Source organism: Lepidochelys olivacea (assembly GCF_965140295.1).
Source record: "Lepidochelys olivacea isolate rLepOli2 genome assembly, chromosome: 4".
In the NCBI taxonomy this organism is placed as follows: Eukaryota; Metazoa; Chordata; order Testudines; family Cheloniidae; genus Lepidochelys; species Lepidochelys olivacea.
The window spans coordinates 71,545,740-71,571,248 of record NC_140414.1 but is presented as its reverse complement, the minus strand read 5'-3'; the positions used below and the strand labels follow the sequence as shown (position 1 = coordinate 71,571,248).

Here is a 25,509-nt window from a genome sequence, read left to right as displayed (position 1 = left end):
CCTTTCATACTAATTTTAAACTGATGTTGTTTGTAAGGAGGTATGTACCCCACACAGGTAAGGAAAGGATTAACTGCAGCTGGAAGCTCAATTATGGCACCTGGTTGTATCTGTAGAGTGGGTCAGGCACAATGAAAGATGGATCTCAGCTGAGGTGGAGGTGAGTGGTTAAAAAGAAAGGAAGGGAAGGAACTGAACTATGCAATCCTTCTTTTGGCATTAAATGGAGTGACTGGCAAGGTCAAGGAGGAAGCCCAGGAAAAGAGTTGCCCCTGGGATCTCCTGAGAAGAGAAGGGTGACAAGAGGCCAAGAGAAATATGAAGCAAGCTTACTTCCTTATAGATATTCAACTGAGGAAGAGAGCAGAGGAAACTTAAGAGGGAGGAAAGGTCAACCCTGAGGGGGGCAAATGTTTGTTTAGGTTTATACTTCATTTGGAATATGTTGGGGAACTCAAGGGGGGAAGCCTTGTGAGACCCACCCTTGAAAAAAAAAATGAACCTAGAGAATCTGTGAGAAAGGCTTTGCTGATAGCCTGAGGTAGGAAGAAACCCACAAGGGTAGCCGGGGGTGGGTCTGAATAGACAGACCTTGTGTTGTCATTAACTGGTACCTGGGCTGGAACTCAGAGGAGTGGGAGGGCCTGGGTTCCCCTACCAACTACTGGGGAAGGTGGCATAAAGCGCCCTTTGATATACTCAGATGAGGACATTTGAAAACCCTGAGATGAGACCACAGGGCCCAGAGTTGGAGCTGAAGACCTTTAATAAGAACATTGGAATTTTGTTATCCTGAAGGGAGTGGGACTAATGATGACCTGGCTAGAGGGCTGAGTCACAAGAAGAGGCAAACTCCCACAAGGCTGGAGTGGTTGATTGTCAGTAGGGGGCACTAGATGAGAGCTGGCTATGCCACACCCCGCCATGAGGGGGCATGCCAGTGGTGAGACCACTCTTACACATAACTTTATTGACATTAATAGGATCTTACCAAATGTACATCAGTTAAAAGGAGAGGAGAATCAGGCCCAGCATATTCCCATTGCAGATATAACTACTGAAGGGATATTATAGTAATTGGAATAATAAACATTATGCCACCTCACCACCAGAAATGTGTCACTTCCTCAGTTTCCATGTATGCATATTAGCTTTTGGCTGTCTGCATGATATATTATCAAATCCAAGACAGTGTTTTACTACAGCAATGAAAGCACATTCATGGTGATGGATATGTGGTATCAAGAAAAACTACATTAATTTGACTTGTGTAAAGGTAGCTCTGGCCAGCAATGCTAAAAATTGTTTTTTCTGTATCTGAACAAAATTTCCCAAAGTGGAATAACGTATGCATTACAAATGCTGTCTACATCTTCAGTGCTAAATGAATGATTTGCTAGTGTTCCGCTCTTCTCCAGAAAGCATGTGTAAAGGGGTAGTGGGACGCTGAGGAAATATATATAACTCTACTGCATGCCCTTCTTCCTGCATCTCAGATTAACTCTGGACATGTCTAAATGATTAGTTAGTGTGCTGCAAGTTGGGGTGTATATCTACTGCACTCCAGTGTGCTCCACGCTAACTGTCCATGTGGACCCTGCTGCCACATACTAAAAGTTGCCTATTATGCTTTGCATTGTTCATTGTGCACTAGCGAGCAGCAGCAGGATCCACGTGGACACTGGAGCACAGTAGATTCAGACTCCAGCTTGCTCCAGACTAATTCATTGTTTAGACAAGCTCTCTTTCCTGAAGCACAGGCCAGAGTTGTGTCTATTTCCGGACTTCTCAGAAAGTATTACACAGAGATAAACCTCAGGGTTATTGTATGTAATACCCTCAGGAGTAGGTGGTAATAGTCCTCAGTCAAACTTCAAAGAGTTAACTATACAGTTTCTTTGTAGACAAACATTTAGTGCATACAGAAAACATTATAAATAGTACATAGAAGACGGTGAATAACTTTTAAACAAAAGCTATCAAATAGTAAATCTACTGGTGTTCCTCATATAGACTTCCCTTCTCCCCTTCCCCCCTCCCTCTTTTTTTTTTTGTTTTGTTTTTTCGTATTTAAATGCAATGTTTCAACTTAACATTTACACTTCTATACTTTAACGGATATCAATGAACTCACTTCTTTCTGATCTTTTTATAGAGATGATTTATTAGTCTCTGTAATGTGACTGTAATATGTAGTATGTGTCACCTGGATTCTTCAGAACTTGGGAAGAGTGGCAGCATCTCAGTCCTTTCAAATTCTTCAGAACCCTGACAGCAAATTGTCTGGGAATCTGTATAGCTAGCAGCATTCGAACCCTTGGGCTAACAGTTGATTGGTCTTCTCAGTTGCTGGTAAAACAGAAATCTCTGGTCTGCATCCAGAGTGGTACAGGTAGTGGGATCAGCGTATAACATATCCATTCCCTGGATTTCTACAAAGGTTTCACTATATAGGTCACTATCTTTTTTCCATAAACTCGGGTCATTCAGGCAAGAATTTACAAACCTTTACCTCCCTCAGACTAGCCCCTGAAAGAGTTCCAGTTAGTTAATAGCTGTGTAGCCTCTAGGGGTAATAGATGCTCCCCTACCAGCTCTTCCTCTAGGTCCATATACCGGGGTGGACCAAACATGTTAATGGAGAGCTTCCCTAATAAGTAAAGCTGGAATAGCGCTGACCTGTATCCAGAGTGCTTCTGGTATTGGAACCCACCTTCGCAGCAGACACATTCCTCAGTCCTATATCAGTCAGGGCTGTCTTTAACCCATATGTTTATATCCTTTCCTTTATCTTCCCAGCCCCTATATGCTGAGTGGCTCAGCTCTCAGATTAGTGAATAGAGTGTGACCTACCACAGGGTTCATCCAACACAAAAAATACCTATACAGCTACAGAAACAGCTAGTGAGCATGTTTAGTTAACCATCATATCCTATTTCTGGATGTTTCTGTGCCCTTCTAGCTGAGTTGACCTGCACAGCATTCTGCAAGTTTATAAAGACAGAATATTCCAGCTGAAATCCTTATGTCCTCTCCACTGCTTATCTCCCTTTCTTTAGGCCAAACAAAGTCAAATGCTTCAGTCAAGAACATGTGAGTTACACATGCATCTCTGGAAACAAATCTTCCATATTAATGTAGGGAGGCTTGGCGAGCATAGACATAAAAACAGAAATTGATAGAGCCACCAGTTAGTGCAAGAAAAACCTGCAGGTGATCCTTGTTTAAGAAAAAGTATATATTTCAGTGTCACCTTTTGTTAGTGGAGAACTGTAAATAATTCTTGCTAATGTATCTAATGGGAAAAAGTATTATTATTACTACTATTTAGCTTCATTATTTAATGTCTTAATATTTTATAAATATATGATTTTATATTAGACTTTCTATTTAGGCTAGCTTTTGGATAAATGTAATAATATTAAAAATAGTCATCAGCTTCCAAAGCAATATTAAGGAGGTGAGGATTTTAATGTAAATTAAGTTGTAATACAGGTGTAGTTCTCATGCTGGCTCTGCTGTAACCTAAAAGATTTGGAGTGTTCAAACACAGAATGAAACCACATAGCTCTGTGTCTATCATGCTTGAGGAATGTTGAGTAGTAGTTTTGAGCCATGTAGTTGTGGTTCTACAGATCCACTTTTACAGTGTATTTTTGACTTAATTTTTTATATTTAAAAAAACCTTCAAGAGATTACTTCCCTTGAATTCCATAAAGAGTTCACAGAGGCAGCTGAGCTGTTTTCTGTTACCTGGTCTTTATTAACATTCTACAAATACTGATGAAACCAAAAACCTGGCAAATGAAATTAGTGGCCAACTAATGGAAAAAAATAAAATTAACCGGGACAAATATGTATGGAACACATAAAGACCATATCAAAGCCACATAAAATGAAATAGAAGGACGGGAGAAAAGCAGCCAGGTATACCTAACCAAATATTATGAAATATAGAAAGGTAAATAAAAACCTGCTACAAAAGCATGATCAAATAAACTGAGCAACATGAAAACATGAATGTTGTCACAAAATAATCATGGCTGGAAGTAAAACTTAGGAAAAAATTCTACAAAATGATTGAAGAAACAGCTCATAAGATTAACAAATTTAAAGAAGAAACAAATCAAGGACTAATTTTTGTTCAAAAGGAATGCAGACCATTTTAGACCATCACCTACTGAGCTACAAAGTCTGTGGAAAGAATCTGTCTGAATTACAACCTACAGTTCCTTCTTCAGGAATTCAGGGAAGTCCTACAGAGGAAAGTTACACTTTTATGCTATGGAATCCAGAAACAAGTTTACAGCCACAAAAAACTGTGACAAGTGCTTATGTAGACAGCTTGGTTAATCAATCAATTCAGAAACCAGTCAGCTTTGAAGTAAAATAATATTTTGAAGCTTATTATGCTCATTTTGAGATAATAGGGCAAATGAACCAATGGACCAGAGAACAAAAAGTTATATTTCTTGCTCCTAGTCTAAAGGGATATGCCCTTATTATGCTAAGGGTATGTCTACACTACGAAATTAGGTCGAATTTATAGAAGTCGGTTTTTTTGAAATCGGTTTTATATATTCGAGTGTGTGTGTCCCCACAGAAAATGCTCTAAGTGCATTAAGTGCATTAACTCGGCGGAGCACTTCCACAGTACCGAGGCAAGCGTCGACTTCCGGAGCGTTGCACTGTGGGTAGCTATCCCACAGTTCCCGCAGTCTCCGCTGCCCATTGAATTCTGGGTTGATATCCCAATGCCTGATGGGGCTAAAACATTGTCGCGGGTGGTTCTGGGTACATATCGTCAGGACCCCGTTCCCACCCTCCCTCTCCCCGTGAAAGCAAGGGCAGACAATCATTTCGTGCCTTTTTTGTCTGCTGCCAGCCAAAGATGTAAAGGATAGATGGAGTGGGTCAGAACAAGAAATAGACCAGATTTGTTTTGTACTCATTTTCCTCCTCCCCTGTCTAGATCACACTGCAGTCAGTCACAGAGAAGGCGCAGCGAGGTTAATCTAGCCATGTATCAATCAGAGGCCAGGCTAACCTCCTTGTTCCAATAACAACGATAACTTTGGTGCACAATTTCTTATTGGAACCCTCCGTGCAGTCCTGCCTGAAATACTCCTTGATGTACAGGCACACCCTTTGTTGATTTTAGCTCCCTGAAGCCAACCCTGTAAGCCGTGTCGTCAGTCGCCCCTCCCTCCGTCAGAGCAACGGCAGACAATCGTTCCGCGCCTTTTTTCTGTGCGGACGCCATACCAAGGCAAGCATGGAGGCCGCTGAGCTCATTTTGGCAATTAGGAGCACATCAACCACCACACGCATTATCCAGCAGTATATGCAGCACCAGAACATGGCAACGCAATACCGGGCGAGGAGGCGACGTCAGCGCGGTCCCGTGAGTGATCAGGACATGGACACAGATTTCTCTGAAAGCATGGGCCCTGCCAATGCATGCATCATGGTGCTAATGGGGCAGGTTCATGCTGTGGAACGCCGATTCTGGGCTCGGGAAACAAGCACAGACTGGTGGGACCGCATAGTGTTGCAGGTCTAGGACGATTCCCAGTGGCTGCGAAACTTTCGCATGCGTAAGGGCACTTTCATGGAACTTTGTGACTTGCTTTCCCCTGCCCTGAAGCGCATGAATACCAGGATGAGAGCAGCCCTCACAGTTGAGAAGCGAGTGGCGATAGCCCTGTGGAAGCTTGCAACGCCAGACAGCTACCGGTCAGTTGGGAATCAATTTGGAGTGGGCAAATCTACTGTGGGGGCTGCTGTGATGCAAGTAGCTCACGCAACCAAAGATCTGCTGATATCAAGGGTAGTGACCCTGGGAAATGTGCAGGTCATAGTGGATGGCTTTGCTGCAATGGGATTCCCTAACTGTGGTGGGGCTATAGACGGAACCCATATCCCTATCTTGGCACCAGAGCACCAAGCCGGCGAGTACATAAACCGCAAGGGGTACTTTTCGATAGTGCTGCAAGCTCTGGTGGATCACAAGGGACGTTTCACCAACATCAACGTGGGATGGCCGGGAAAGGTGCATGACGCTCGCATCTTCAGGAACTCTGGTCTGTTTCAAAAGCTGCAGGAAGGGACTTTCTTCCCAGACCAGAAAATAACTGTTGGGGATGTTGAAATGCCTATATGTATCCTTGGGGACCCAGCCTACCCCTTAATGCCATGGCTCATGAAGCCGTACACAGGCAGCCTGGACAGTGGTCAGGAGCTGTTCAACTACAGGCTGAGCAAGTGCAGAATGGTGGTAGAATGTGCATTTGGACGTTTAAAGGCGCGCTGGCGCAGTTTACTGACTCGCTTAGACCTCAGCGAAACCAATATTCCCACTGTTATTACTGCTTGCTGTGTGCTCCACAATATCTGTGAGAGTAAGGGGGAGACGTTTATGGCGGGGTGGGAGGTTGAGGCAAATCGCCTAGCTGCTGGTTACGCGCAGCCAGACACCAGGGCGGTTAGAAGAGCACAGGAGGGCGCGGTACGCATCAGAGAAGCCTTGAAAACCAGTTTCATGACTGGCCAGGCTACAGTGTGAAAGTTCTGTTTGTTTCTCCTTGATGAAACCCCCCGCCCCTTGGTTCACTCTACTTCCCTGTAAGCTAACCACCCTCCCCTCCTCCCTTTAATCACCGCTTGCAGAGGCAATAAAGTCATTGCTGCTTCACAGTCATGCATTCGTTATTCATTCATCACACAAATAGGGAGATGACTACCAAGGTATCCCAGGAGGGGTGGTGGAGGAGGGAAGGAAAATGCCACATAGCACTTTAAGCACAGCACTTTAAAAGTTTACAACTTTAAAATTTATTGAATGACAGCCTTCTTTTTTTTGGGCAATCCTCTGTTGTGGAGTGGCTGGTTGGCCGGAGGCCCCCCCACCGCGTTCTTGGGCGTCTGGGTGTGGAGGCTATGGAACTTGGGGAGGAGGGCGGTTGGTTACAGAGGGGCAGCAGTGGCAGTCTGTGCTCCAGCTGCCTTTGCTGCAGCTCAACCATACACTGGAGCATTCTGGTTTGGTCCTGCAGCAGCCTCAGCATTGAATCCTGCCTCCTCTCATCACGCTGCCGCCACATTTGAGCTTCAGCCCTGTCTTCAGCCCGCCACTTACTCTCTTCAGCCCGCCACTTACTCTCTTCAGCCCGCCACCTCTCCTCCCGGTCATTTTGTGCTTTCCTGCACTCTGACATTATTTGCCTCCACGCATTCGTCTGTGCTCTGTCAGTGTGGGAGGACAGCATGAGCTCGGAGAACATTTCATCGCGAGTGCGTTTTTTTTTCTTTCTAAGCTTCACTAGCCTCTGGGAAGGAGAAGATCCTGTGATCATTGAAACACATGCAGCTGGTGGAGAAAAAAAAAGGGACAGCGGTATTTAAAAAGACACATTTTATAAAACAGTCGCTACACTCTTTCAGGGTAAACCTTGCTGTTAACATTACATACATAGCACATGTGCTTTCGTTACAAGGTCGCATTTTGCCTCCTCCCACCGCGTGACTACCCCCTCAACCTTCCCCCCTCCCTGTGGCTAACAGCGGGGAACATTTCTGTTCAGCCACAGGCAAACAGCCCAGCAGGAATGGGCTATACTGAGTGTCCCTGAAGAAAAGCACCCTATTTCAACCAGGTGACCATGAATTATATCTCACTCTCCTGAGGATAACACAGAGAGAGAAAGAACGGATTTTGGTTGAATGCCAGCAAACATACACTGCAATGCTTTGTTCTACAGTGATTCCCGAGTATGTGTTACTGGCCTGGAGTGATAAAGTGTCCTACCATGAAGGATGAAATAAGACTGCCCTCCCCAGAAACCTTTTGCAAAGGCTTTAGGACTACATCTAGGAGAACCGCAAATGCCAGGGCAAAGTAATCCTTTCACATGCTTGCTTTTAAACCATGTATAGCATTTTAAAAGGTACACTCACCAGAGGTCCCTTCTCCGCCTGCTGGGTCCAGGAGGCAGCCTTGGGTGGGTTCGGGGGGTACTGGCTCCAGGTCTAGGGTGAGAAACAGTTCCTGGCTGTCGGGAAAACCGGTTTCTCCGCTTGCTTGCTGTGAGCTATCTACAACCTCCTCCTCCTCCTCATCTTCTTCGTCCCCAAAACCTGCTTCCGTATTGCCTCCATCTCCATTGAAGGAGTCAAACAACACGGCTGGGGTAGTGGTGGCTGAACCCCCTAAAATGGCATGCAGCTCATCATAGAAGCGGCATGTTTGGGGCTCTGACCCAGAGCAGCTGTTCGCCTCTCTGGTTTTCTGGTAGGCTTGCCTCAGCTCCTTCAGTTTCACGCGGCACTGCTTCGGGTCCCTGTTATGGCCTCTGTCCTTCATGCCCTGGGAGATTTTCACAAAGGTTTTGGCATTTCGAAAACTGGAACGGAGTTCTGATAGCACGGATTCCTCTCCCCAAACAGCGATCAGATCCCGTACCTCCCGTTCGGTCCATGCTGGAGCTCTTTTGCGATTCTGGGACTCCATCATGGTCACCTGTGCTGATGAGCTCTGCATGGTCACCTGCAGCTTGCCACGCTGGCCAAACAGGAAATGAGATTCAAAAGTTCGCGGTTCTTTTCCTATCTACCTGGCCAGTGCATCTGAGTTGAGAGTGCTGTCCAGAGCGGTCAGAATGGAGCACTCTGGGATAGCTCCCGGAGGCCAATACCATCGAATTGTGTCCACAGTACCCCAAATTCGAGCTGGGAACGTCGATTTAAGCGCTAATCCACTTGTCAGGGGTGGAGTAAGGAAATCGATTTTAAGAGCCCTTTAAGTCGAAATAAAGGGCTTCACTGTGTGGACAGGTGCAGGTTTAAATCGATTTAACGTTGCTAAATTCGACCTAAAGTCCTAGTGTAGACCAGGGCTAAGTTATTTATCAGAAAAAAAACAGGAACAAGTTTCAGACTACATTAACCCATGTTTTGGAAGTTGGATGCCAGACAGCATTGGCAAGAATCATTCAAGAATTGTATTAGACAGGCTGACATAAAGATTCTTTACCAGAACTGTCTGATGATATTGAGAAAGTAAGGCACAGAACTATCCAAATAACCTGAGGAACTACAAGATGTCTTAGACCATGTCCAATATAAAGATAGTTTTCTTGTAATTAACCGGAAACTGAAGGTAAAACAAAATTACATTAAAATGCTAAGAGAAACTTTGGAAAATGCTCTGGAAGTACAAACTCACTATCTCGCAAATCTTTCATAAAGAATGAATGAAAGACATGATGGTTGACAGTAAATCGAAATCTAACAGATGAGCCTTCACCAGATGTACACAAAAGTCATTTAAACAAAGTGTGAGCATTAGGATAGCTGTGGCCTCCTATGCTCCCTCCCCTGTCATGTCTCTGACATGCACAGTACAATAGGACGGGCTAGAAGGATGTTATGTAGTGCTGGCTGGTGCTAGCTCTGATTCCCCCATGCAGGGGGAATGCTTAGATGCCCTCCTAGGGCAAGTTTTCAGGCTTTTTGTGCCACTAGAACATGGGCCAGCATCTGATGCATATCCTTAAGGATGATGATTAAAGAAAACAGAATTCTGATTTGAGAGACTGCTAGGTTCTTTTAATAGTAGTTCTGATAAACATTGTATACTATGTTTTTTCCTTGAAAACTGAGGAATAAGGTCATTGTGTTGCACACATTTTTAACTAGAGGTAATTTTGTTGCTCACTAAGGAACAGTTGCCACCATTGAAATGGTGAGTGTTCTACATCCCTTAACATTAAGAATTAATCTTCCTTGATCCCCTCTTTCAACTTACTACAAGAGTTAGCATTTGGAGGTTGATGCGTGAAATTAAACTACAGTAGTGAGGATTAAGAAATAGCTGATTTATACTCTTCAAGAATGGGTGGGCATGCCAAAGACAGTTGCATTGCATTTCATGGATACCAACAGTGTGTTCTGTGTTTGGAGGCCAGTTTCTTTGTATAATGAATCTAGCGATATCATAGGGATTAACAATCTGCCCACAGTAAGGAGAAACATGTAGTTGCACCATCCCTGGAGGAGCAGTCTAAGTCATCAGTGTGTATGTGTGTGTGTATATATATATATATATTATATATATATAATATGACCATTGTCAATTCCAGTAGTTTTTAATTATTTACATATATTATCACTAAACTATTAAAACTCTTTTGAATCAAATAAAATTAGTTTGAGCATAATAGTACATTGCATGCTGTGAAGTTCCTGATTATAATAGATGGGATTCAGAGGAGACAGTAAATAAATTCTTATATCATCAATGGCCTTGCAATAGAAAAGCTGAAATGAGATTATATTAGTGCAGTTAAATGAAAATATTTTATGCATTGATAGACTAGAGGTCTATCAATAGTAGAATGTATATGCTAGAGACAACTCCTACAATTATGGTATATATGTTTCATTGAACATGATAATCTGTGGGTTAGAATATTTGCTGCTGCTACTTCTTTATTTGTTGTTCTTTAAATGCTTGAAAATATATAATTCACTTTATATTCCCCACAGTTCTATTTAATCTTCAACAAACTGTCCAAGTGAAGCCCCTAGACTAGCAGGCATGATGGATCCACTTCTAACTGGGGCCAACGATGTCTCTCCAAACTGTTCCCAAAGACTGAAGCTCTGATAAGTTCTGGAAGCTTCCTCGATTGACAGATCTAAGAAAGATGTTGAATACATTACATTACCCTAGCAACTCAAGCTTCTTTCCTGACTGACAGAACAAGTGCAATTTTCTGCACTTATTTCTGACTATGATATATTCAGCCTCATCAAGAAAGTTGACCTTGATAGCTTTAACATAGAACCAAAGCTAGCTCCCTCCCAAGCAGAGAGGAAAAAACCCAGAGCAATGAAATAGGGAAGAAAAAATATTTTCCACAAATGTATATTTACCTTAAGCATAGAACATGGTCAATTATTTTGTATTATTTAAGGACCTGTTGTTATGATTTTATAAAGTATTCTTTTAGAAACTTAAGATTTGTTTTCATAATTTTTTTAAACTGATTATTGGAGAGTGAGAGGGAAGAATGGCAGATTTCATACCAAAGATCTTTTTTGCTCCATTCTTTCTCTGTGCACCAGCATCATCAGTGATATCAGCACAGTTCTAGAAACAGGGTGACATCCTGGTCCCATTGAAGTCAATGGAAGTTTTGCCATTGATTTTTAGCAAGGATAGGATTTCATCTATAGTCTGTTGGAGAATTAGTCTGAGATGGTCAATGGGGAAAATATAATTTGGGTCCAGCCGTGACAGTTGCTGAATGGTCTTAACTCCCATGGTAGTCAGTGACTCTGAAGGGTGCTCAAAACCTCATGGTATACACAGCTGGCTCCAAAATCTGGAGATCTTTCTAGGGACTTCAGTTGGCTTTGGCACAGACCCACTATCTAACTAATTTCTAGCTGAAGTGCAGACTCTGAGGTTTCCCTAGATTGTCAAAGATTAAAGGGGATGTTAAAGTAAATAGTGCATACTATCTAAGGCTGGACAGTCTGATATCCTTCAACCCGTTATCTTAACTGATTGGACAAACATTCATTAACTTTAGTGGGCACTGTTCTTACTACAGGATAAGCAAGAATAAGTTTATCAGTGAGAATAATAATTAACAACAATTAATTGTTAGAATAAGCCTAACAGTGAGTTGACATAGTAGCAACTGCTGTTTTTTCTTCTCATTATTTTAGTTGTTCAAACTTAGTATTTTCCATAGCCAGAAAAACAAAACAAAAACAATCAATACCTTTTAAAAGAGTGGGTTTTTAAAATTATTTCAAGGTTATATTGAAAAATTACATGACAAAAATCTATCTCGTGCACAGAGAATGTAGAAAATACAATGCTGAGAAGTTAAACCCTTCATGTTAGAAGAAACATACAGCTGCACTTTTTCAAACCAGTTCTGCACCTCTCTTGATAACTGTCCTAAGCCTATGCAATGAAAAAAAAATAAAAATACTCGCCAAAATATTAATATTATTGAAAACATAGATGTCAAGGTTCCTCCCCCACTCTGAACTCTAGGGTACAGATGTGGGGACCTGCATGAAAAACCTCCTAAGCTTATCTTTACCAGCTTAGGTCAAAACTTCCCCAAGGTACAAAATATTACACCCGTTATCCTTGGACTGGCTGCTACCACCACCACACTAATACTGGTTACTGGGGAAGAGCTGTTTGGACGCGTCCTTCCCCCCAAAATACTTCCCGGACAAGGTTTGGTAAAAAGCCTCACCAATTTGCCTAGGTGACTACAGACCCAGACCCTTGGATCTTAAGAACAATGAACAATCCTCCCAACACTTGCACCCCCCCTTTCCTGGGAAATGTTGGATAAAAAGCCTCACCAATTTGCATAGGTGACCACAGACCCAAACCCTTGGATCTGAGAACAATGAAAAAGCACTCAGTGTTTTACAAGAAGACTTTTAATAAAAAATAGAAGTAAATAGAAATAAAGAAATCCCCCCTGTAAAATCAGGATGGTAGATATCTTACAGGGTAATTAGATTCAAAAACATAGAGAACCCCTCTAGGCAAAACCTTAAGTTACAAAAAAGATACACAGACAGAAATAGTTATTCTATTCAGCACAATTCTTTTCTCAGCCATTTAAAGAAATCATAATCTAACACATACCTAGCTAGATTACTTACTAAAAGTTCTAAGGCTCCATTCCTGGTCTATCCCTGGCAGAAACCAGCATACAGACAGACACAGACCCTCTGTTTCTCTCCCTCCTCCCAGCTTTTGAAAGTATCTTGTCTCCTCATTGGTCATTTTGGTCAGGTGCCAGCGAGGTTACCTTTAGCTTCTTAACCCTTTACAGGTGAGAGGAGCTTTCCCCTGGCCAGGAGGGATTTCAAAGGGGTTTACCCTTCCCTTTATATTTATGACAATAGAACATAGTGTTTACATGAGTTTTAAGCTGACAGACATAATACTCATGATTTCATAATATACAACAGTTGTAATTCCCACCAGTTCGGCAGCTGACATGATCATGTACATGAATCCCCTAGGATATTAAGGAAGCAGTAATAACAAGCCCAGTTAACAAGAGAAGAAAGGGACTGCTTAGCTGACTATACATGTTCTGTATACTAGCACTGAGTACAAATAGCAATGGTGGTAAACACAGTAGTTCCATGAGACTGAGCTTTGAAGCTTTATGGGAAAATAAGATCAACAGGCACAGCTCAATTCTATTAAAAAGGCTCCTCTGAGGCCTGTGAAGGATAATACCTTTATCATGTTTCTTTCCTTACAGCATTCAGGAGAGACTCTGAGATTACAATCTCAAGGATGTAATGAGAAGGGGTTAAGTTTGCAGTGTTTCCCATTTCATTATATTCCATTTAGATCTGTGTCACCGGAACTAAGGAATCTGGTATTATTATGGGTATATCTAATTTTATTTATTGCGAAAAAGTTAATATTAAATTCAAGTTAAAAATAAGTGTAAATAATTTACTAAGGCTTCTCTTTTTTCTCACACAGCATACTATTCCAATAATCTTACTCATGTTGGGTAATACCCTATTCTGCTAATTCCTGACTTCCATTGACTCTGCTGGGACTTCTCAGAATAAGGTACTATCTAGCATGCATAAGGAAATTTCCCCAAATCTACTTACTTAACATTTTTCTCATAAGAGATTTTCTTTTCTTTTTTAAATCTATACATTGAATGTGAACAATTCAATCCATTATTCTGTATTAGGAAATTTAATTATGTTAGTTGTGATTAGTCATGGAAGGACATTGTTTCTGTTCTTTGAGAGAAAGAGACATATAAGGACAACTTGAGGAAGACGCTGGGAATAAGAATCTTTCAGGGACAGTGAGCAGTTTAGGGAGAAGCTGTAGATAAGACAGCATTGTAGACATTTATAAAATGTTAAAACCTTTTCTGGGCGTTATTTCTAGAAAATTTGGCTACTCCAACAATTATTGGTTCAGGTGATTGTTCACTGCCATAGCTCCTTGGGACTGTGGCAGATAGACAGAAAACTGTTCTAGTTTATGCTATCTGTAGAGCCCCAAGATTTCAGTCACTTAATGGTGATCAATGGCTACAACTATATCTCTCTTGATCTGTGGTTCATGCACCTCAGTCTCAGGATCTAGCTCCAAATATGTAAAAATGTACATAAAATCCATATAGTGGATTTCATTGTTCAGCTCTACCACTAAGGGTAAATATGACTGGTTTTCTTGTATATCATACATGGTTCGTAGCAGCAGTTCTAGACACTCTTAACAAAGTTTATTTTGGAACAATCTATAATTGACGTCACTGAACATTCTCCATCATTCCTATAAAAGTAAACTTGTTTGTTCATCATGCTATGAAAAAAAGGAGTGTGTATAGCAAAACCATATTTAGGAAAGGGTAGCAAGTATACTCTTCACTGACAGGAATTTATTTGCATCAGCATATACAATGATGTGTTCAAATCATAGGCAGTGAAGCATAGTTTATATTTACCACTGTAGCTATACTATAAACCTATTAATAACACAAAATATGGTGATTGAACTCATAGCCAATGCCTGGTCTATAGTAAATAATTAATTATTCTCTTTTCCAGATTAGCAATTTGAGTAAAACAACTGTCAAATCCTGAAAGTATATAGAAACACTCCTTGATATTTTTAATATAACCTTTCTGATAGGGTCAAATGAGGTATCAGTTTAATATCTGATATGTTCTCTGTCTTAGAGATGGTCTCGGAGAATGAATTCAATAATCCAACCAGTATTTAAATTCCATTATTACTTTTTACTAAATGTATTGTTGATTAACATCAATGTCTTTGGATAGGACAGTTTTCATATTTTCAAATGAATTATATGAAGGTTTCTAATGACAATATCCTGGCTAGCTTCCCTCAAGTAATAAAGCATAATAGTAAAATATGTGAAAAATTTCCTGTAGCAGTTTCTTTGAAACTTGAAAACTGGATAATTAAGGTATAAATACATTCATATTCAAATAGGATATTCCCCTCTTTAGATACAATTTCTTTCGTATAATTTAAGATGTGTTTCAAAAGTCAATGAACTTTAATTCATTTGGAACTTTGGTATATCCAACTATACATATATAGGTTCAACTTTTTAATGTAACTGATTGGTAAGGGCTGCCCAAAACATATACTTTTTCTTATCTGATATATTTCTTAATACGTCAGGGTACTTAAAAGTATTGTTTAGCATATGTCTAGCATATGGCGTCATATGCAATAATTGCGGCAAAATTAATCATGATGTCAAAGCTTGCAGCAAAAGAAAAATGTCATCCTCATATTGAGGAAAGACGCAGCGACTCAGAGGATGATATTTTGCATGTATATGACATTAATATCAGCAAAATAGCCAAAATAAATGGTTTATGAAGCTCAGACTAACACCGGATGCAAAGGCAAGGCAGCAACACAAAAACAAAGAGGAAATGGAATGCCAAATAGACAGTGAGACATCAGTAAATATGCTAAGCTACAAAGATTTCTCTCAGCATTATTCAAGAGAAGAAAGTGAAATTACAACCAAGCAAAGTCAAATTAAAAATTATACCAACTGAATGATCATAATACCATTAGGAAAATGTAAATTATGAGCAGCATACCAAGGAAACCTACACAAGCTGAAATTTCAGGTAGTTCGCAGAAGCCACTTTTTTCAGCTAAAACAAATGAAAGCATGAACCTAGTGACATTAAGCCAGTGACACATTATTCGTACAATAGACAAGCAAGCAGAACAAAAAAAAAACAAAGAACTGTGGCATCCCTGCTGAAAAGCTGAGAAAAGATTACCAGGATATTTCTGTAGGACTGAGATGTCCTCCAGGAATGTTATATCTAGAAATAGATAAAATGATTCAGCCAGTACAGTGCCTGAGCTTTATAAACCATTTATTTTGGCTATTTTGCCTGTATTAATGTCAAATTTCAGCCTGTGTAGGCTTCCTTGGTATTCTGTTCATCATTTACGTTTTCCTAATGGTGCCCATTGCATTAAGAGAAAAAAAATATTAGGTGCAATAAATTAAATAGCAATGATTCCTTCATATTCTAAAGTCATAGCTCCCACATGTTGGATAAGTGGCATGATATCTATTGAGAAGCTTGGCAAATTGTGCATTTGCATAGATCCAAGCAGCTTATACAAAGCAATTAAAAAACCTCATTATCAAATGCTTGCAACCGAAGAAATAGTACCTACTTCACGAAACACAAACTATCCTCAGTACTTGATGTCAAAGGCAGATGTTGGCAAATGCAACAGAGTAAGGAAGGCAGCTACCTCATCACATTTTGGATTCCACAGGTAGGTAGAGATGGTTGAGAATGTGATTTGGGATCAGAGATGCAGTGGAAGAATATGAACATTACCAGCAAGATATGCTGACAGGACTCACATGTATGACGGTCATAGCTGACGACATTCTGATGAATGAATGCAAAGACAACATGGTGAAAGTTGTGACAGATCACAAGCACAACCTCATCTGTCTGCCAGAAAGAGCCAGGCAAATAAATCTAAAATTGAATATAAACAAGATTAAATTGTGATTGACTATAATACCATACATGGGACAATTGCTGATCTCTGAAAGGCTGCAACCTGACCCTGAAAAGGTAAAAGGAATACAACAGATGCCTACAACTAAAGATATTAAATCAGTTCAGAAACTATCTGACAAAATATTTTCCAAACCTGTCAGATGTGTCTGAACCCCTAAGGTGACAATTGGACAAAGGTGCAGAATGGACATGGTTACCTCAATCTGATGTACCTGTGTTGGGTATCAAGGAGTTGGTGACCAACTATCCTATCCTGAAATATTACGATGTGAGTGATGAACAACCATACAACATAATGCCAGTAAGATAGGGCTTGGAGCATCACTAAGGCTGTGATTGTCTCATGGAGGTTGCAGAAGTCACAAATTCTGTGACTTTCTGCAACCACCGTGACTTCCACAGCAACTGGTGTGTCTGAGTCTGCTGGAGCGACCCAGGGCCAGCTGCACCAGCAGCTGCTTGGGAGGCCCCTGGTAGCTGGCTTTGGGGACCATCCAAGCAGCGGCTGGTCCCGTGGACCACCCAAGCAGTGGTCCTGGGGCCGGCCCTGGGGGGTGCCCAGTCAGCGGTCTCGGGTGGTCCCTGGAGCCAGCCACACTGGACACTGCTCAGGCAGCCCCGGGCAGCTGGTTCCAGAGACTGACAAAGCAGCAGCGGGTGCAGCTGGCTCTGGGGAGTTCCTAAACAGAGGTCCTGGTGACCACCCGAGCAGCAGCAGTCCTGGGAGGGCTAGATCAGTGGCCTCAGGGGCACCCGGAGGCTGTCCGGAGAGTAGTCCCTGGGGAGCAGTGGCCAGGGGCAGTCAACCCCCAGCACTGGAGCAGGGGCCCCTGGAGCAGCAGGGCTTCAGAAGTAGAGGTTTCGTCAGGGGTGTTTTTGGTAAAAGTCATGGACAGGTCATGAATTTTTATTTATTGCCTGTGACCTGTCCATGACTTTTCCCAAAACTACCTGTGACTAAATCTTAGCGTTAAGCATCACTGCTACAAAAGTAGTCTTCATAAAAAGGGTACTACTGTCAAAGGAACAAAAATATGCTGAGAGTGAACAGGACTGTCTTCCACAGTGTTAGAGAGACAAGGTGGCTGAGGTAATATCTTTTATTGGACCAACTTCTGCTGGTGAGAGACAAGCTTTTGAGCTACACTGATCTCTTGCTCTGGCCTGGGAGAGGGACTCAGAGTGTCACCACTCTCCAGTATCCTGGGATGGACATAGCTACAACAACATTGCATAGTTTTCACATGTGAAAAGTTCAACCAGTATGTTTAAGAGTGGGAAATTATTCAATAGAAAGTGATCATAAATCAGAAGCATCAGCTTTTTACAAATGACAGCTAGTGGCCCAAAAACAACTTCAGTGCATGCTGTTGAAACACAAGTGCTGCAAATGAGATATATATTACAAGAAAGGGACAGACATGAGCATAACTGACTTCTTATCCAGAGCAGCCTTGCAGCATGAAAATAAGGCAGCTGGACAAGAATATGATACCCACAACCTGGTAGAAATATAGAAAATACAGAAAGACACAAAAAAATCAGCTAAATCAATTATTTGTCAGTTTCAAGGCAGCAGCTAGAAAGAATCTGAGAACAAACTATACAAGCTATATATTTCAGTGCTAAAATTCATCATTCTGTCAGGATGGCCAGACACCAGTGGAGAAGCCCCACTTGCTTCCCAAGAATACTGGAACTATCCTGAGAATATGAACATCTAAGATAGCTTCATCTATAAAGGCTGTCAAATCATAATGTCCAGACTATTGAGAACAAATTCTCTCAAGAATATATCAGAACCGTTATGGAATAGAAGCATGTATCTTGAAAGCCAGAGACATAGTATACTGGTCAAACATGACCCCGGGTATCTGAAACCTGGGGAGCAGTTGAGATATGCACGGGGAAATGCAGGCCAAGCAGCAGAAAGAGACAATAAAAATGGACAGAATCACTATCAGACCTTGGAGCAAAGTAGGAACAGACCTTTTCACTGCAAACCACACTCAATAACTACCTCATTATTGCAGGCTACTATTCAGACTTCTGGGAACTAGGCCAACTGTCAGACACTATGGCAGTGACCATCACAGACAAAGCAGTGAAGCATTTCATCACGCATGGTATCCCAAACTGTGCAGTTTCAGATAACGGACCCTTACAGTGAATTTGAGCAATTTGCCTGGGCATGGGAATTCATTCATAACATATCACCACCACACCAGAGACAGTAATATGGTAAAGCCAAATTGGTAGCTTAAAATTTCTAAAGCTCTATTAAAGAAAGCTGTAAAAAACAACACAAATATATGGCTGGATCCTTGAACACTCCCACCCAAGGCATTAATAGCAGCCCAGAACAATACTTAATGTTATGCTGCATGTGTACCTATGTGCCTATAGCCTCAGCATACTGGCAGTGGTGGAAGAAGTAATAGACTAAAAGGAAAAAAAGATCTGAAAGGCCAAAATCTACCACATCCGACAAACAAAAAACTTCCCAGAGCTACATATGGGAGATCGTCAAACTATTTTCTCAGGATAAGTCATGCACTTGGAAGCAAGCTATATGTATTGAGCAGATAAAACCTTCTTATAAGTTACATAACAGTGAATGGTGTATAATCACCAAAATTAAGAATGCATTCACCCACAAGAACACAGGAAAGAACCAAGAATGTGAAAGATGACAAAATGTGCATTTTGCTGATACTTGATAAGCAGGACAAAGAAGGAACAGACTCTCAAAAATACCCCACCAGCAAAACCAAGTGCAAGGTAGTCTCCCATTGCCATAAGAGAGACTCACGTTCTCTCCAACATCAAACCACCTGCAAGGTTTATACAAGACTCTGGACAATCTTAATACTTTAAAGAACAATCCTCTCAAACTCAGAGGAAAATATCTTAATTGCCAAGCAAGTAAGGCCTTGATTAGCTTAAAAAAGTTGGTGCTAAGTTTTATATGTATGATGCTGTGACCTTTATGTAGGTATAATAGAATGTTAAGTTTGCAAGTACATTATGGTATTTAGGGTTAATTTTGTTATTTCAAATAAATATGACAAAAAGGAGCTTAGGATAAATAGCTTCTTTCTATAAAGTGCTATAGCATGACTGCATGTAGGAACTTAGAGAACTTTACTTTCAGGAAGTGCTTGATGAGAAAGAAAAGCTTATGTGGGGGAAAGAATAAAACATGAATATTGCACTATTTTGCTCTATTTCTTTTTATGCTGGAACATGGAAAAAGAATTATATCAGTTCTATTGTTGTGATATTTACAATGGTGCAGTAATTTCAGACGATATGTGCTGAGTGGTAGAGTATCCCTAATCTCTCTTTTGTTGCATAGAATTCTGTTGTTTCATGCTTTAACTATAACCCAGGTGTGTGTGTGTACTGGGCAAAAGTACGAGAGGCACTGACTCATACAACTCCTTGGGATTTAAATAGGAGTTGTAAATGCTTAACACCTCTTAGGAATTATTTCACTGTTTAGAGGCAGTTTTGCTGAAGTTTAAATTACTGAGGTGATAGTCAAACTTCAAAATATTTGCAGGTTCAGTTCATATAATCTTAGCTAGCTCAAAAATTCAGATACTTATAGGATTGTTATCCAAATTATCCTGACCTCTTGGGCCTTGAATATACTTCAAGGGTAAAATACATTAATTATAAAATAATATTGGGCAATAAGAATCCATCAGCAGGAAAGAGAAACAGGTTCTCTGGATTAGTCTCATGCCTTTGGTATGGGTAATGCATGGGTTTCCCTCATTTTGTCCACTTCAGCAGAGAGGAGCAGCTTAACTAACTAAATGATTTGCGGCATTGACCACTCCAGTGACAATCAGAGGGTGTCAGGATTCAAAAGATGTGTTCCAGTACGGTCGTCGGGCCACACTAAAGACTCATCCTGACTGAGATCATTCTGACTAATGTATTTATGTGTGGCACTTTCCAGTAAAGATTGCATGTGATCATATGCTAGGTTGAATTCTAATTGTTGAAGTGGGAGGTTTTACACTTAATGAACTGCAATTATGTAGTTTTTGCTGCTGTTTAAGATTATTGAGGACAGTGGTTATATATGTATCTCGTAGAGGTAGATAATATAAATGTGATATTTGGAAGTGCAAATGATATTCTGTGATGGCTGCTGAATTACAATCCCTGTTGGTGTGAGTGAAGACAGAATACAACTAAGACATATTTTAAAGGTAATGGGCCCAGAATGCTTTTAGCAGTATAATGGTGAACAATATACTGTAGGTGAAGTAAGGAAGAGTTACTTCTTGTGTCTTGTTTACCACACTCCTGCTAATACATGATACTAATATTGAGGATAGAGTTAGAGAATGTGTGTTTTGACTTATTCTGAAATGGCTACAAATGTGTAGTAGAAGACATATTGTAATATATAGGCTTTGGGTATATGTTGTCTGACTATGCCAGAAGAAGGACAGGAGGCACTGAATGTGGTTTAATTAGGCTGCAATATTATTCTACCCGGTAGTTAAAAGTGTACAGTGCAGGTAACTCCATGATCATTTTCATATATCCATAAATATTCCATCAACCCTCCCCCATATACCCATCCTGGGCCCCAGCCAACTTGCTGGGATCTCACCATCCCTCCCCACCCCTCAAATGAGGGTTGGGGGGCTATAAAGGAGGAGGGATTGGCTTCCTAATATGCTAGTCATAGGAGCCCCAAACCTGCCTTTTTTAGCACTTAAAGAATTTAAAAGCCAGTATTCATTAATCAGTCCATTTTATCTGATCACTGTATCCCTTCCCTATGGAGTACCTGCACTGGACATCCACCACATGCTTACATAATGAGTTGTGACATCATAGCTTAGCTTCTATTCTATGTTTGCCCCAACTAAGCCCCTCCCAACCCCAAAAGCTGCTGTGGGAAAAGTGACAAACCCCCTACTTTGCCTTGGCCAATCTGGTGGTGAGGGGGGAGATTTCTTCCCAGCCCCCCAAGAAAGAAGTGACTTGTGCAATGCCAACAGCAGATCCTTACAGCCTGCTATTTCACCACTTCCATGGGAGAGGGGATGCTGCTTTCCATGGGAGAGGGGATGCTGCTTTGCCTGGGTCAGGTAAAAGTGGGCTTCTCCTGTCTGGCATGGACCTATATAATACCCCTTGCTTCTGGTCACCTGCAGGGAGGGATGGGTCAACAGCCACAAACTATTGACAAAGCTGACAAAGCTGTTAAAGGTTACACAGGACTGAATATCTGACAATCTGATCAAACTACTTTCACAATATGAGCAAATGATTTATTCATTGGCTCTGAACCACCCCTTCCTATATGCTGTGCTTCACTGGCATAATCTAGCCCTAAGCAATGGTGAAGAGAAGCAACCAACAATTCAGTAGGGAGCATAGGCCAGTATTATAGCCCTTGCCAAATTCTCTGGTTGTTCCCTCAAGGCCAACATCTCCTCTGTCTTGTCTGGTTAGAGCTCCAGCCAGCAAATCCAGACCCTAGTCTTCATAACAATGGGACCATAAAGACCATGTTGCCCTTGGGGGGATACAGTGAGGCAGATGCCCTAGTTGCCCTTTGTTAGGTGAGGAACACAACACACTCGGGGCTGATACACTCAGATTTATTAATTCATACCTTTATTTGGACTAAAAGCATACCTTATGATTTCAATTACTATTAAAACAACAAATGACAGATATACGGAAAAAGATATTAGTCAATTGACTTATTCTGGGGCATAGGATGGGTTTCTCTTATGAGTTTCCAACTATCCCCTTACACTCTAGCATAAGTATATCCCTGTTCTGTCCCAACTCAATCACTCTGCATGACTGATGCTTATGACATTTCTAACACCTTTGACTGTCAAACGGAGTCAATCTTAGTGGGCACTCAGTTTTTATGTTCCGGAGATTAAAAAAATTAAAGTCAAGCCCTCTTTCCGCACTGTTCCAAATATCATCTCCCTTTGCAGTGATGGAAGTAAAATGCAAAGGATGCATGATTTGTGTACTTGCTGGGTGCAAAAAAACCCTACTTTTATTGAGAAAGTTTATTTCCTGAAAACATTTTTTTCCTTATACATATTAGAATTTTTGGTAAAGTAAGGGTACAGTATGAATTGTGGATGAAGTTTTAGTGTCTCCTCTTATATAATATGGTACGTTTCCCTCCTTGTTTAGTCCTCAAAATTGAATAGTATTAATATGTAAATCATGTTACTCTTATAATGAAGATGTAATAAAAAGTATTCATTGATTTAAGGAAGAGTAGTACCCCTTGCAATGACTTTTTAAGGTAGAAATGATCATTGTATCAATCACATTATGCAATAAGTTCAAGAGAAATTTTGTCTGACTTTGACAAAAGTTAAATGAGCCGCAAATAAGAAATGCAGACATCATACCTCTGGGATTTTAGGCAGAGCCTGTCCTAAAAGCTGCATTTCTTTTTTAATTTATATTTTAAGTGCTCATCAAGTTAAGAGGCAATGAAGTCAGAAGACTGAACGTGTAATAATTTTCTCTTCTTTTGAACCAGAACAAAGAAAAAACCCTTCAAGGTCAGATAATTTTTAAAATTGTAAGGGGTCTATTCTTTCACACCACACGTGGCCACAATTTATGCAGTTTAGATGGAAGAGTGGTGGAATGTCACTCTCTTCTCTGTCTTATGTGAAATTACTATTCTGTAGCCTACATTTACATTGTACAATGTCAGGTTTCAGAATAACAGCCGTGTTAGTCTGTATTCGCAAAAAGAAAAGGAGTACTTTGTGGCACCTTAGAGACTAACCAATTTATTTGACCATAAGCTTTCGTGAGCTACAGCTCACTTCATCGGATGCATACTGTGGAAAATACAGAAGATGTTTGTTTTTATACACACAAATCATGAAAAAATGGTTGTTTATCACTACAAAAGGTTCTCTCTCCCTCACCCCACTCTCCTGCTGGTAATAGCTTACCTAAAGTGATCACTCTCCTTACAACGTGTATAATATTGTACAAGGTGGGCCATTTCCAGCACAAATCCAGGTTTTCTACCCACCCTCCCCAACAAACCCACTCTCCTGTTGGTAATAGCTTATCTAAAGTGATCACTCTCCTTACAATGTGTGTGATAATCAAGGTGGGCCATTTCCAGCAAAAAATCCAGGGTTTAACAAGAACGTCTGAGGAAGGGGACCTACTACAGGACAGGCCTAACAAAGAAAATAACAGAACGCCACTAGCCGTCACTTTCAGCCCCCAACTAAAACCCCTCCAACGCATTATCAAGGATCTACAACCTATCCTGAAGGATGACCCAACACTCTCACAAATCTTGGGAGACAGGCCAGTCCTTGTCTAGTTTTAGCATGTATAACTGTTAACTTCAAGGTCAGTGTCATCTAGAGGTTAACAAATAACTACTTTCAAACATTTTCACCAATATACTAGATACAAATAAGCTTTACCCCAACATTAGAAGTCAAATTTCCTTGTTTCTACATATTTTTTTTCTGAATCATTGTTACTGGAGACAATAAAAGAAAAATACCATTCTTTGTGTATACCTGAATTCCAAAATTCCAATGAAATATATGCCAATATTCCATACTGCAGGGCCATTTCAACTCTTCAGTGCCAAAGATCTGCTGGCAATATTTGGTTTTCCTCTGTGTTAGCCTGGTATTAGTAGCATCTATATCTGACTTTGAATTACCACCAGAGTGTTTTAGTTACAGAACATACAGAGTCAGAGACTTTGTGCATCAGTTTACTTATGCAAAAGCATCCCTCTTTAATAGAGCATACTGGCCCTTTAACAGCAGGCATGGGCCAGAACATCTGTTAAAGGGCATCAGCCCTGTGAAGGCCAGGAATTTTTGAAGCTGTAGACTCCAAACTGGTCACATCACTGCAGACTGGAATCATGGACTGCTGAAACAAGGAATGATGTAGTATATAAGGGGCAACTTTACCCTCAGGAGGAAGAGGACTAGGGAGGATTACATGGTGGGAAACCTGGAAGGAGCAATAGTAGTGGCTTGCTGGTGGGAACTCTCCAGGGAGCTAGGTTTTGAACTGAGACAGGTGTGGGGGTCTGTGCTAAGAGAGAATGAAAGCTGGGTCGGGCTTGGCAAATGCCATAAATAAAGACAGAAACAGGCAGAAATAGTAAGTAGCACTTATAAAGAGGAACAGCTTGAACACTGGGGAAAGCAGCTGTTTCACTACATATGGTCCCAGGACTGGAGCCTGGAGTAGAGGGAGGACTTGAGCTCCCTGCAAATCATGGTGGTCAACACCTCTAGAGAAAATAGCCTTGCTTTCAGGTGAGTTGAAGGACTGCAGTTGTATGTTGTATAATATAGTCACAAGCTGTCAAGGTTCCTTCCCCACTCTGAACTCTAGGGTACAGATGTGGGGACCTGCATGAAAACCTCCTAAGCTTACTTTTACCAGCTTAGGTTAAAACTTCCCCAAGATACAAATTAATTTTACCCTTTGCCCTTGGAATTTCCACTGCCACCACCAAACTTAACTGGGTTTACTGGGAAATGTAGTTTGGACACATCTTTCCACCCAAAATCCTCCCAATCCTTGCACCCCACTTCCTGGGGAAGGTTTGGTAAAAATCCTCACCAATTTACATAGGTGACCACAGACCCAAACCCTTGGATCTTAGAACAATGAAAAAGCATTCAGTTTTCTTACAAGAAGACTTTTAATAGAAGTAAAGAAATCACCTCTGTAAAATCAGGATGGTAGATACAGGGTAATTAGATTCAAAACATAGAGAATCCCTCTAGGCAAAACCTTAAGTTACAAAAAAGACACACAAACAGGGATAGTCATTCTATTCAG

At 41.0% G+C, this 25,509-nt stretch overlaps 1 protein-coding gene across 3 annotated transcripts in view; it reads left to right on the top strand.

Annotated features, from left to right (window-relative positions):
* Positions 1 to 25,509, top strand: part of FSTL5 (follistatin like 5) — a 588,878-nt gene that overhangs the window by 14,269 nt on the left and 549,100 nt on the right. The window contains exon 1 of one of the 3 annotated variants that reach the window (XM_084625381.1): positions 13,595 to 13,642. The exons of the other annotated variants lie outside the window; for them this stretch is intronic. The gene's annotated coding sequence lies outside the window, so the exon portion shown is untranslated. Of the gene's footprint in view, positions 1 to 13,594; positions 13,643 to 25,509 lie in introns of those variants that run through there. 3 annotated transcript variants of the gene reach the window in all.